Source organism: Acomys russatus, chromosome 23 (genome assembly GCF_903995435.1).
Source record: "Acomys russatus chromosome 23, mAcoRus1.1, whole genome shotgun sequence".
In the NCBI taxonomy this organism is placed as follows: domain Eukaryota; kingdom Metazoa; phylum Chordata; class Mammalia; order Rodentia; family Muridae; genus Acomys; species Acomys russatus.
In genome coordinates, this window is record NC_067159.1 from 197,228 (window position 1) to 210,808 (window position 13,581).

At 40.8% G+C, this 13,581-nt stretch overlaps 1 protein-coding gene across 1 annotated transcript in view; it reads left to right on the plus strand.

Moving 5' to 3' along the window:
• Rnf115 (ring finger protein 115) overlaps positions 1-13,581 on the plus strand; it is a 56,967-nt gene that overhangs the window by 29,340 nt on the left and 14,046 nt on the right. The window lies entirely within an intron of this gene.

Here is a 13,581-nt window from a genome sequence, read left to right on the forward strand (position 1 = left end):
AGTTTATTAATGTTAAATCCCATAGTCAGAGTTCCTTTTTGTTTCAGAATCATAGTTAATAGGCCCATAAATCCCTGAACTTTTCTCTTTTTTGAGAATTATCTTAAGACCTATATGTGTCACCCTTCCCTGTTGATACCACAATCAGAATTGTGATAAGGATGTTCCCTTTTGTTTATGGCCTATGGTGATTCCTAACTCTAGTTCTAAGACTTTTAGGATGATTTTTTGTGAGTGTGACTTCAGACAGATCATGTAGTTGAACACTCATTTGTATTTTCCTGTTGATAGATTGAGAGACATTTAAAGTATTCTCCACATGAGGCCTGCAGACTTCTTGATTTCTTCGTTGATCGTGCTATTCCTAAGAACACAGTCTGTTTCTGATTGTGTATATGCAGAAAAAAAACTAAACTTGATTTTCTTTACGTGTTCTCTTTTAGAAATGGAAATAGATGGATCTGTCAGTTTTGTATGTATGATTCATGAGGAGGAGATGCATTGAGTAAGAAGGAAAATAAGTACATGCAGTCAGCAGACTAACTTTAGTATCCCTGTATCTGACACCATGACATGGGCCACCCTTTGGGTGTTGATTTTGTTGTGAGTTCATGTTCCCTTAGCAGTGACAGCTTTGTAGCAAGGGTGTGATCATGCCCAATTTTCCCTCTGTAGAGGTCTCTTGTCACCATGCCTCAATTTAATTTTTTCCTTCTTTTCTTTCCCAAGACAGTGTTTCACTATGTAGCTCTGGCTGTCCTGGAACTTACTGTGTAGACCAGGCTGGCCTCTAACTCCCAGAGATCCACCTACTTCTTTCCTGAGTGCTGGGGTTAATTTTTTTTTTCTTTTAAAATGATATTTTACATTTTATAATTGGAAAAATGTCTTTATAATATTCTAGAAATCCCCAAGGAATTTAAAGAATTAAATGAGAACCGTTTTCATACATAGTACTTCTGCTAGAAGTAGGGGCAGGAAGCAAATGTCTGGTTGCCTTCCCTGCACAGCATTACAGTGTAGCTGGAGAGCACATTTAAACATATGAAATGGGTGGGAAGAGACAGATGCAGAGAGTGTACCAAACCTCTCTATGTATGTAGAAGTACAGAGGAAAAGATCTTTTAGTCCAGGAAGGATCCTGGATAGTGACGAAAAGTAAAGTTATTTGAGTCCAGACCCTGAGTGTGCACCCTCACTGTGCAATTCCAGCAAAATTTCCTTCAGTCCTTGTGTGCCTGTTTGTTTCCTTGGGAAAATATGGGGTAAATGGAAACATGTACTTCATAGGGATGTTGTAAAGATTAAGTAAGACAACAAATGCTCAGTGTGTAGACCTCAAAATGTCTATCATAAGGTAAGGGGCTGATAGATTACAGCTGTGAATGCATTTCATGGAGAGGGGATTTAGGGGGAAAAAAAAGATGTTGTTTAAAAAAAAACTATCTAAAATAGTATTCTTAAGCTATACGTTCAATACCCATGTCCCTGGAGAGAAAAACGACTTAGAAAAAAAGTTAAATAGAGCAACAACACTTACTTTCCATGTTCTCATTGGTTATTTCACCAAAGGCTTACGCTGATTTCACTGTGTTTTTCTTTAGCGAGTTGCTTAGATAATGAAGAAATTATTTTCTATAATTAGCTGAATCTATAAACGGATATGTATTTTAATTTTCCTTTTTATATTATTTATCTAATTTTATTTTTTGTTTGTTTTGTTTTTTGAGACAGTGTTTCTCTGTGTAGCCTTGGCTGTCCTAGACTTGCTTTGTAGACCAGGATGGCCTCGAACGCAGAGATCTACCCGCCTCTATCTCCCTGAGTGCTAATATATGTATTTTTACTTCATGTACATTGGTGTTTTGCCTGCCTGTATTGTATGTCTGTGTGAGGATGTTGGGTCCCCTGGAACCTGAGTTGTGAGCTGCCATGTGGTTGCTGGGAATTGAACCCAGGTTCTCTTGAAGAGCAGCCAGTGTCCTTAATTGCTGAGCTATGTCTAGCCCTCCCTTTGCCCCCCGCCCATGGCTATATTAGAAAAAGCTTAGTCTAAGGAAATTTCTAAAATACTTACTGCTTATGTATTTATCCTTGAAGTGAGGCTGCAGTGGGGAGGGCAGTTGGTGGAAGGAAGGCAGAAAGAGGCTTACCCCAGCAGCACTACACATGGGGGACATACAGAGAGCGAATCTAAGATGGTGATACAAGTGCGGAGACTGAGAGGACGTTGCTATTCTGAAGTTGCTGATGATAACCTCAAGAAGTTACCAGAGGATTCACTGATTACATGAAAGCCTTTGACAAATACCTGGTGACAGTGAGACATCTGATCTGAAGGTCATTGAGTGCAAGAATGCCTTTGAGAGCCGGGCGTGGTGAGGCACACCTTTAATCCCAGCAGAGACAGAGGCAGGCGGATCTCTAAGTTTGAGGCCAGCCTGGTCTACAGAGTGAGATCTATGACAGCCAGGGCTAAACAAAGAAACTCTGTCTCGAAAAACCAAAAAAAGAAAAAAAAAATGCCCTTGAGGCTAGAGTGAAAGTCCTGGGTTCAGTCTCTATGCATGCAAGCATGCACCCACAAACCCATAAAGCAAGGTTGGAGAGGGAGAGAGGAGAAAGAGGGAAGGAAATGAGAGAGTCAAAGATACAGAGCGAATTGGTTATGGCTGTTTCCTCAGATTGGCTGAAAGTAAGATAAAAGAGCTTCCAGGTATGCACAAGAGGACAGAGTGTTCTGAGCAGTTTATTCAAGTAAAATTTGTTCTGTTGCCTAAGATGCTAGGTGGCGGCGGCCCATACCTTTAATCTCAGCACAAGGAAGGCAGAGGCAAGGATCTCAGAAAAACCAACAACAAAAAACACCAGCAACAGAAAACCCAAAAAAGAATATCTCCATTTGCGTTATTTTCAGATTTCTTTGAATGATGTACTGAGACATAAGTACTGAAAGTTTTTTGGTTTTTTTTTTTTTTGTTTTGTTTTGTTTTGTTTGTTTTTTTTTTTTTTTTAAACAGGTCTTACTGTGTAGCCCTTGCTGGCCAAGAACTAAATAGATAGACCAGAATAGCTTTGAACTCACAGATCTGCCTGCTTCTGCCTCTGCCTCCTGAGTGCTGGGTTTAAAAGCATGAGCTACCATGCCCAGCCTGAGAAGGCTTTCTGAAAACTAAAAATCTCCTATATTCTCATTATACTAAATTTTTCTTTGGCATAATGCTTCCCATTTCTCCTATGCATACCTCATAACTGTCCAGTTGCAATCACTACATTTAAATCTTTTGTAGTTTTGCTTCTTAAAATGTACTTAGGTTTTTGCTATCTTTGTGTTCCTAGTCATATATTTTTATGAATTATATGTTATTCTATATTTTATGACTTCATCTTCTCTTTGTGTTCACACTGTGCTTATTAAACTATTATCCTGTGTTAGCTATGTTATGTGTGATGGTTGATCATGGAATTATACTTCTATGTGGTGCACAGTCATTAATGCAGACAAAACTCTCATACACTTAAAAATAATTATCAATGTTTATTAAAAAGTTATTTTTTCTTGAACTGAATTGGACAACATAGTTGAACTGTGATTGTATGGGTATACCAAGTTTATACATGATTATCCATCTGATAATTAGGCTGTAGAGTAGACAAGTATGCTCAGAACCACTTTAGAACTTTTTCCTTTATGCAGCGTCCTAATATAATAACTGTGCCCACTGGAGAACTATAATTGGTAGCTGTTAGGCACTGGTACTCACCAACCAGACACATCATCCCTGCAATAGTGAAGACGAACGAGGAATGAGTGAAGAGGACAAAGCGGAAATGAAAGGCCAGAGTCTTCTGTTTTAACCTCTGTGTTTGATAGTTCACATCTGTAGTCAACAAGGCACTGGGAGTAGTGTGAGGTAGACTGGGGGAGATAGATGTCCTTTTGCCTGCAGAAAGCACAGAGTTGGTCAAGAATAAAAGAAAGGTACCTCAGATTGAAGTAAATAAAATTGTGGATATACACTTGTTTTGATCAAAGGCCATTGTAAATGATTAGGCACTTGCTGCTCCTCTGAAGGACCCAAGTTTGGTTCCTAGCACCCACACTGGGTAGCTCACAACCACCTGGAACTCCAGCTACAGTGGGATCTCACTCTCTGGCCTCCATGTGCAGATACACTTATGTGCCCTCCTTAGCCCATGCATATGTGTAACTGAAAATAAATCTTTAGTAAAAAAACAAAATTAAATTACCCGGGCAGTAGTGGCACACTCCTTTAATCCCAGTGCTCAGGAGGCAGAGGCTCCCGAGGCCAGCCTGGTCTACCAAGTGAGATCTAGGACAGCCAGGACTAAACAGAGAAACCCTGTCTTGGGGGGGGGGGGGAGTAAAAAAATTTAAAAAGTCTGCCATGATGATGTCCAATCTTCAGATATTTTTGGACTGTCCTTTTCTTTTATTGTGTTGGTATTATAATCATTTTAATTTTTATATTCCTTTTCTCTTGGTGGGGTGGGGGCTGGTCAAGAATCCCTTGTAGCTCCGGCTGGTCTGGACCTTGCTTTGTCCAGTGGCTGGCCTTGAACTCATGATTCACTCTGAAATGCTGTGATTACAGCATACCCTGCTTTCACTTACCTTTTCTGTTTGTTTGTTTTGAGTTTTGTTTTTGAGACTTTGGAGTCCCTAGAACTAATTTTGTAATGCTGAGTGACTGCAGCCTCATAGTGATCTTCCTGCTTCCATCTGTGGTGCTGAAGACGGGACAGGGAGGGGTCACCATGCCTGACTCCATTTGCTTCTTAGCCATGTGTTCCAGAATCCCCAGGGCTCTGTTTTTATTTTCTTTCACTATCCCATTATTCTTTTTCTGCAAGTGACTTGAATGCTTAGTGTAAAAGCCATTATTTTTTTCTAAATCCACTCCCCCATCATGTGTGCGCGTGCGTGCGTGCATGCGTGCGTGCGTGTTTGAGACACGGTCTCACACTTTGTAGTTCTGGTTGATCTGAATCTAACTTGTAGACCAGGCTGGCCTGAACCTCACAGAGATCTTTCTGCTTCTGCCTCCAAAGTACTTAGATTAAAGGTGTGAGCTACCATGCCTGGCTTTTCCTAAGTTTTTTGAATAAGTTATTTTTTAGAGATAGACCTTTTAAAGCACAAATCTTTTAAATTATACTTTGTTTTTAGCTGATTTTATTCAGCCTTCCTCACAACCATTGCTAAATAGAAGTTTTATTTCTGTGACAAATGGGATCTCCTTGCTCCTTTACATTTGCCAATAACAATCAGATGAAGATGTGACTTTGCTTCATGTATCTAAAACCTGGCTAAAGAGTCCACTCTAAAACACCTCTTTGGATCCACATGTACTTCAAAGTAAGATAAAATGCCTGGGAAAAATTAAAGGAAAAAGGGTTATTTTGATTTCACAGTCCATCATGTGGGAAGTCTGGAGCAGGCGTCTGAGGCAGCTGGTCATAGGATGTACACATGCACATACATGGTACTGCCTGGCTTAGTTTCTCTTTTTCATTCAGTCCAGAACCCATGAAATGGTACCACCTACCTTGATTAACTTAGTCTATATAATGCCTCATAGGGACGCCCAGAGGCTCATCTCCTAGATAATTCTAGATTCTGTCAAGTTAGCAGTCAGCATTAACCATCCCAGAGCAGCTACTCTAATGCTACCTAACTTCCAGTGTCATCTAATGCTTCTAGTGCCAATATGAAGACATAGTACAAAAACTTATTCCGTAAGCTGGGATACTGTGATGATTTAATGAGAATGACCCTCATAGACTTGGTCTGCAGTTGGTGGAACTGTTTGGCAAGGATTAGGAGGTGTGGCCTTTTTTGGAATAGGTGTGCCACTGGGGCCTGGGCTTTGAGATTTAAAACCTCACACCATCCCCAGTTAACTCTCTCTCTGTCTCATGCTTGTGGATCAGATGTAAGCTCTCAGCTACTGCTTTAGTGCCTTCTTGTTGCCATGCTTCCAGCTGTGATGGTCAGAGACTAATCCTGTGGGCCCATAAACTCCCAAATTAAATGCTTTCTTTTATAAGTTGCCTTGGTCATGGTCTAACTAAGATACAACTTGGTACTAGGAAGTGTTTTATTACTGTAACATGTCTGACCATGCTGGTTTTTGGTGGTGTGTGTGTGTTTAAAGATTTATTTGTTGTATATAGATGAGTGCTTTATCTTCATATACACCTGCATGCCAGAAGAGGGCATGAGATCTCATTATAAGGGCTTGTGAGCCACCATGTGGTTGCTGGGAATTGAACTTAGGACCTCTAGAAGAGTAGACAGTGCTCTTGACCGCTGAGCCATCTCTCTCCAGCCCTGTTTGTTTGTTTTTTTGAGAAATGTAGAAGACTTTGTGACTTTGGACTAGGAAAGTGGTTAAATGTGATAAGCCTATAATTGGGCCTTAATGGGACATCCTAGTAGGAGCTTAAAGACAGTAGTTCTGAGAGCAGTGTGGACTATGGGTGCCCTACTTGAAAAGTTTTCCAGGGGAACAATATTAGCTAGAGACCATTCTTGTGATATTTTGGCAAAGAGTGTGGCTGCATTTTGCCATTATCTGAATAATTTACCTGAGACTAAGTTGAAGAGTTCTGTACTAATTTCCTTGGCAGATTTCAAGATGGCCTAATATTGACAAATGTAGCTATTAGTGATCACTCTTATGCAGATCTACAATGAAAGTTAACAAGCAGGGCAAAAAGAAATACAAAATGTACAATCTGAGGATAAAGGAAGAACTAGGAGAATTAGTATTGGGACCTTGGTTTGTGCTGAAAGAGATAAGGAGAAATGGAATTAAAGGACATGGTGCCCACATAGCAAGACTCCCACCCAGCTAAGTCTGCAATCTGTCAAAGAACAGCCTAAGGAGCTATCTGTTCCTAAAGAGCAACAACAAAAGAAAGCTTACATGAATGGAATTCAAGGAGGGGACCAGGCTCATCCCAAGCAGGCAGCAGAATTTGACTGCTTAGTGGTTCTGGCATTAGACTCTTGAACAATACAGGAGTACAGGGACTGTGGACTCTCCCTACGTGGTTAAGGAAGGCTGCTGAGGCCAGGCATGTGGCAGGGAAGTCCCCAGCCTGGCATTACACGTGTGCACTACTATGCCTGGTCTTTTTATGAGTTCTGGAGATTGAATTCAGATCTTCATATTTTGCCATATCTGATTTTGTTTCTTTTCTTGATGGTAGCCGTTCTAGCTGGGGTGAAATAGAATCTCAGTGTGGTTTTGATTTGTATTTCTCTAAATGACTAAAGATGCTGAAAATTTTTATGTATTTAAATTTTTTAGATTTATTTATTTTATTATTTTAAGTGTACAAATGTTTTGCCTGCATGTAGGTATGTGTGTGCCTGGTGCCTTTGGAGGATAGAAGAGGACATTAAATACCCTGGGACTGGAGTTACAGATGGTTATGAACCACCATGTCCTCTGCAAGACCAACAAGTACTTTTACTTGCCAAGCCATTTCTTCAGCCCCTTAATGGATGTTTTTGACATCTTTGTCAAATATTAGTGGGCAGTAGCGGTGCCAGCAAACCCAATGACTCCCCCCCAATCCTATCCCCCAACAGTACTGGGGTTACAGGTGCATGTGGTCTTGTACAGGTTTCTATGTGTGTGTGTGTGTGTGCGCGCGCACACGCATGTGTGCATGTGAGCATGCAGTGTTACATGTGTAGAAGTCAGAAGATAACTTATAGGAGTTGGTGGTCTCCTCCTGTCATGTAGGTCCTGGGAATTGAACTTAGGTCATTAGCTTGGCAGCAAGCTCATTTACGCATGGAGCCACCTTGCCGGCCCCAGTACTGGTTTTTTGAATGCTGGATTTGTATCCTACTACTTTGCAAAAATGTTTATCAGTTATAAGAGTTTTCTGATGGAATTTTTTAATCGTTTAAGTATAGGATATTGGTAATGTTCCCTTTTTATTTTATGTTGTTATGTGTGTTTTTTTGTTTTTTGCTTTTGTTTTTGTTTTATCGATACAGGGTTTCTCTGTATAGCTCTGGCTGTCCTGGAGCTAGCTCTGTAGACCAGACCGGCCTTGGACTCACAGAGATCTGCCTGCCTACACCTCACAAGTGCTGGGACTAATGATGCACCACTACCAACCAGCCATTTTCTGGATTTTTTTTTTAATCATATTTTTCTCTTTAATTTTTTTTTTTTTTTCATTTTATGTGTATGGATGTTTTGTCTGCATGTACACGTGCACACCAGAAGAGGGCATTGAATTGTATAGGACAACAGTTATAGACAGTTGTGAGCTTCCAGGTGGTGCTAGGACTTGAACTCAATGTGATTTGCTTTGGAGAAAGACCCATAGCTACTGAGAAGAAATGTGTATTTTGCAGGTGTTGGATAGAATATTCTGTAGAGATCTGATGAGTGCATTTGATCTACGGTACAGTTTAACCCTGAAGTTTCTTTGTTAAGTTTGTTAAAGCTGTTGTTGAGAGTAGGTTATAAAGTTACTATGTCTTGGTGATATTTTCAAACTGAGAGGAATGCACATATAACATAATTCACTCTTTTAAAGTATATAACTCACCAGTTTTAGAGGCAGATGGATCTCTGTGAGTTGAGGCCAGCCTGGTCTACAAAGGGAGTACAGGATAGCCAAGGCTACACAGAGAAACCCTGTCTCAAAACACCAAGCCAAACCAAACCCAAAAACAACAACGAACTCACCGGTTTTAACACGTTCATACCGTTGTGTAATCATCATCACTAATTCCAGAGCATTCATACATATCACACTCAAAGATGTATCCTTCCTCTCTCTCTCTCTCTCTCTCTCTCTCTCTCTCTCTCTCTCTCTCTCTCTCTCTCTCTCTCTCTCTCTCTCTCTCTCGTAATCTCCATCATTTCTTTTGGGGCAGGGTGTCCTACTGGCCACTACCAATTAGGCAGGTTGGCTGGCCACTGAGCCCCAGGAATCTGCCTATTTCGACTTCCTCTGTGCTAGCATAAGTCCATACTTGGATTTTTTTTTTTTTAATGTGGGTTTATGGAGATTAACCTTAGATCCTTGTGCTTGCAAAGCATTTTATTGATGAAACTATTTCTCCAGTCCCCAGAATGTTTTCATTAGCCCCAGTCTTTTAACCATTTATACTTCTTATTTCTCCACAGTTCTCTCACATCAATCAACCACCAATCCACTTTCTGTCTCTATGTAGGACAGCAGCTATAAATGGAAACATAATACAATACTTGACCTTTTCTGAATGAATTTTTTCTACTTAGCATAATGTTTTCAAGTTTCACCTTGTTGTAGCATACATTATTACTTCCTTCATTGTGCAGCTGTACATACATTATGTAGAAATTCACTTTTTCTTCTTGGTGCTGGGAATTATCTCAGCTTGAGTGTTGCAGGCAAGCAGTCTCCTCATTAGTGCTATCTCCATATGACTTTCTAGTACTGTGTGTCTCTCTGTTAGCTGAGGGGCATGGGGCATTTACACTGGAGCTCTTAGGAGGAGTGCTGCTATTAATATATTTGTACATGGTTTTTATGATATATTTATAGTTCTCTTAATTTTATAGCTAACAGTGAGATTCTGTGTCATATAATTAACTGTTTTTATTCTTAACATTTTAAGTGTGTGGAGGATGTGATTGTAGCATGCTCAGAGCAAGTTCTGCCAGGTGGAAGACACCATCTATCCTGTTCTTTGGTTTTGGTTTGTTTGGTTGTTGTTTAGTTTTTGTATTTTAAGAGATTTATTGTTCTATTTTCATGCGTTTCTGTGTGGGTGCGTATGCATATGAGTGTGCTGGTGTGTGCATGTATGGAGGTCAAAAGAGCACCTCAGGTGTCATCTTTTATCACCCTCTGCCTCTTCCACTGAGCCAGTGTTTTCTTGGGTAGGCTAGACGCCAGCAAGCCCTAGTGATCCTGTCTCCTCCTTCCTGCTAGAGACAAGTGCTGGCATCCAGTCGCCAGCCGCTGTGGGGAGGACTGCTTAGCTGCCCCAGCTCTGTCTTGTTTATAATGATACTGGAAGCTTTGTCCTTTTACTTCTATTCAGAGTTCTTTTGTCATTCTTCAAGACCAAATTTGTCTAACCATGTGATTCTTTTGAATGTTTTACTAAAACTCTGTAAGTTTCAGTTAGTTTGTGCTTATGTAAGTTGTGTCCTGAAGACCCAGTTCTGTTAATGAGTTTGTTTCCCTTATGCTTGTGTAAGTCTGCTCTGAGACAGATGACCTGAAGCTATTCTTATCCTTCCCATTGGTTTGGAACAAAGTTCTGAGATGGACTCCTATATCTTTGTTCCACAGTTAGGGCACACTGTCATCTAGGGATGAAAGTAGGCTAGAAATACACTGTTACTATTCATTTGTACCAATTTGCATAGCTAGACAAGTGCAATGTCCCTGGAGTTCATGCTGAAGGGGCTTTGACTTTTCCACTGTATTAGCTGTGATGATAATGGACAGTTATCTAGAGAGTCTAATTAGCTGGGCTGAGCAAGTGTGAGGACTAGAGTGTGTGGCCTAAGAAACCCATGGAAATGGAGAGGGAGAAGCATTTTCTTCAGCTGTGTAGCTACTAGTAAGGTGCCTATGTTCCTGTAAGTCTGTAAATAACCTCACATGTGCTCTTATGAGCAACCACACTGAAGCTTAGTGGGTCAATAAGAATACATAACCAAAGGAAAACAATACCCAAAGGAGGAAAATGAAGTAGAAGGGGCTGGCTTGGAAGGGGAAGAAGACAGCAGGAGTGGAGGTGGGGGGGGGGGGAACAAAAGGATGTTACAGGGGGCATATATGGTAAAAGTATATTATCTACATGTATAATTAGTGTATGCTAATAAACATACAAAAATAAAAATGGTGGGAAAGCCAGTGAAATGTAAACAAAATATTTGGATAACAAGCCAGGTGAGCACTCAGAGAGGCAGCGGCAGGCAGATTGCTCTGAATTTGAGGCCAGCCTGGTCTACAAAGCAAGTCCAGAACAGCCAGCACTACACAGAGAAACCCTGTCTTGGGGGAAAAAACCTTTTTTTGGATAGCAGTTAACTTCTGGAGGTTGTGAGAGTGCTGCATAGAAAGAATTTCAGTAGCTTTAGAGATACAAACTGAAAGATGGTTTATGGACTTATGATGTATTTTCTACATATTATTCATGTGTTATTTTATATGTGTTGAATATATTACGATAGTAATCTTACTATACAAAATATCCATGATATACTGCTACTGAAAAGAATGCTATGGTGGCATCCTTCGTATCTTATGATACTTGCCCTTGGCTAACATATTATAGTCTCTGTATTAGTTAGTTTTGGATCTATGTGACTACAGTACCTAACAGAGACAGCTAAAGGGGAGAATGGCTTATTCTGGTTCATGGTTCATTGTGACAAGGAATGCTTGGTGGGACAGTTCAGTTCTTGGTAGTAGATGCACATAACAGTGAAGCAGAGAGACAGCTGGTTCCACAGCTTTCCCCAGTAGCCCCAAAGGGCTGTATGGGACTTTTGAGCTTCTAACCATAACAGTTTCCTTTTCTGTTCTGGGGTAAGGTGCTACTTGGGATTGGTGTCTGTATCTTCCTCCTTGAAAATAAACTTCTTTTGAAGCAGAAGAGTCTCTTTTTTTATTGAAAAATAAAATCATATTACATCTCAATTGTTATCCCATCCCATGCATTCTCCCATTCCTCCCTCCCTCCTGCTTTCACCCCATTCCCCTTCCCTATGACTGTGACTAAGGGGGACCTCCTCGCCCTGAATATGATGCTAGGGTATCAAGTCTCTTCTTGGTAGTCTGCTATCCTTCCTCCAGGTGCCATCAGGCCTCCCCGTCAAGGGGGCATGGCCAAATATGGGGCACCAGAGTTTGTGTGAAAGTCAGATCTCCTTCTCCACTTAACGGTGGAGAATGTCCTGTCCCTTGGCTAGATCTGGGTAGGGGTTTGATGCTGACTGCACGTATTGTCCTTGGGTGGTACCATAGTTTGAGCAGAACCCCTGGCCTAGATCTGCCCATTTTAGTGTTCTTCTTGTAGGTTTCTAGAACCCTCTGGATCCTTCTATTTCCCTATCTCCTATATGTCCTTACACCTATCCCACTTCCCTGGTAAGTGAAAACTTTCATGGAACATGCCCCTTGGGCTAGTGTCCAGATATAAGTGAGTATATACCATTTGAGTCTCTCTACTTCTGGGTTAGCTCACTCATTATGATCATTTCTAGTTCAATCCATTTGTCTACAAATTTCAGAAATTCCTTGTTTTTAATAGCTGAGTAGTATTCCATAGTGTAAATGTACTACAGTTTCTTTATCCATTCTTCTACTGAGGGACACTTAGGCTGTTTCCATGTTCTGGCTATTATGAATAAGGCCTCTATGAACATGGTTGAGTGTATGTCCCTGTTGTATGCTGGTGCATCTTCTGGGTATATTCCAAGGATGGAATAGCTGGGTCTTGAGGAAGCCCTATTCCCAGTTTTCTGAGATAGCGCCAGACTAGTGCATTCCCACCAGCAATGAAAGAGTATTCCTCTTTCTCCACATCCTCACTAGCATGTGGTGTTGCTTGAATTTTTCATCTTAGCCATTCTGATGGGTGTAAGATGGAATCTCAGAGTTGTTTTGATTTGCATTTCACAGAACAGTCTCTTTAAAACAACAACAAAACTTGATTTAGACTGGAGAGATGGCTCAGCAGTCAGTAGCACTCAGTGTTTTTGCAGAGGATGTGTATTGGGTTCCCACATTTTCACAGCAGCCTCTAGCCTTACGTCCAGGGGGTCCTCTGCTCTCTTCTGACCTCCTTGAACACTGCACTCACCCACTCACAGAGATACACATGGCTTTTTAAAAAAATATTTTAGCCAGGCGTGGTGGTGCACGCCTTTAATCCCAGCACTCAGGAAGCAGAGGCAGGCAGATCTCTGAGTTCGAGGCAAGCCTGGCCTGCAAAGAGAGTTCCAGGATAGAAAGGGCTATTACACAGAGAAACCCTGTCTTGAAAAAAAAAAAAAAACAAACCAATATATATATTCACACATACATACATACATACATATTTTTAAATGTTAATTTACCTTTCCTTTTCCTCTTTGCTTACTGATTCTCTCAAACTCGGCCTCTCTCCCTTCCATAATAACGATGGAAATGTGTACAACAGAAGCTCCTGTCAGACATAGCTAGCCATGCTGCTTTGCTTGGACACAGCCTCTCTCCAATGTTAGTGCCAAGTCAAGAGAAGCATTTTACAGACATCATCTCTACGTTGTGCTGATGGTGTGGTTTTTTTTTCAAGTGGAGGAACATATTTGTTTTGTTAGAAATGCAGATGCCATTTGTGCAAAGCACACAGGTATGCTGTTGATCTGTACTGCTAGCTGCACTTGGGGTGGGTATCTACTCTTACCATTAGCTCATATGTCTGAAGCGGAGACTGGTCAGAGGCATGTACATTTGGATATCAGTAATGTTAAAGACAGGACCTAGGCATTTGCTTTCTCATCTATGAAGAAAATTAGTTATCTTATGGGGTTT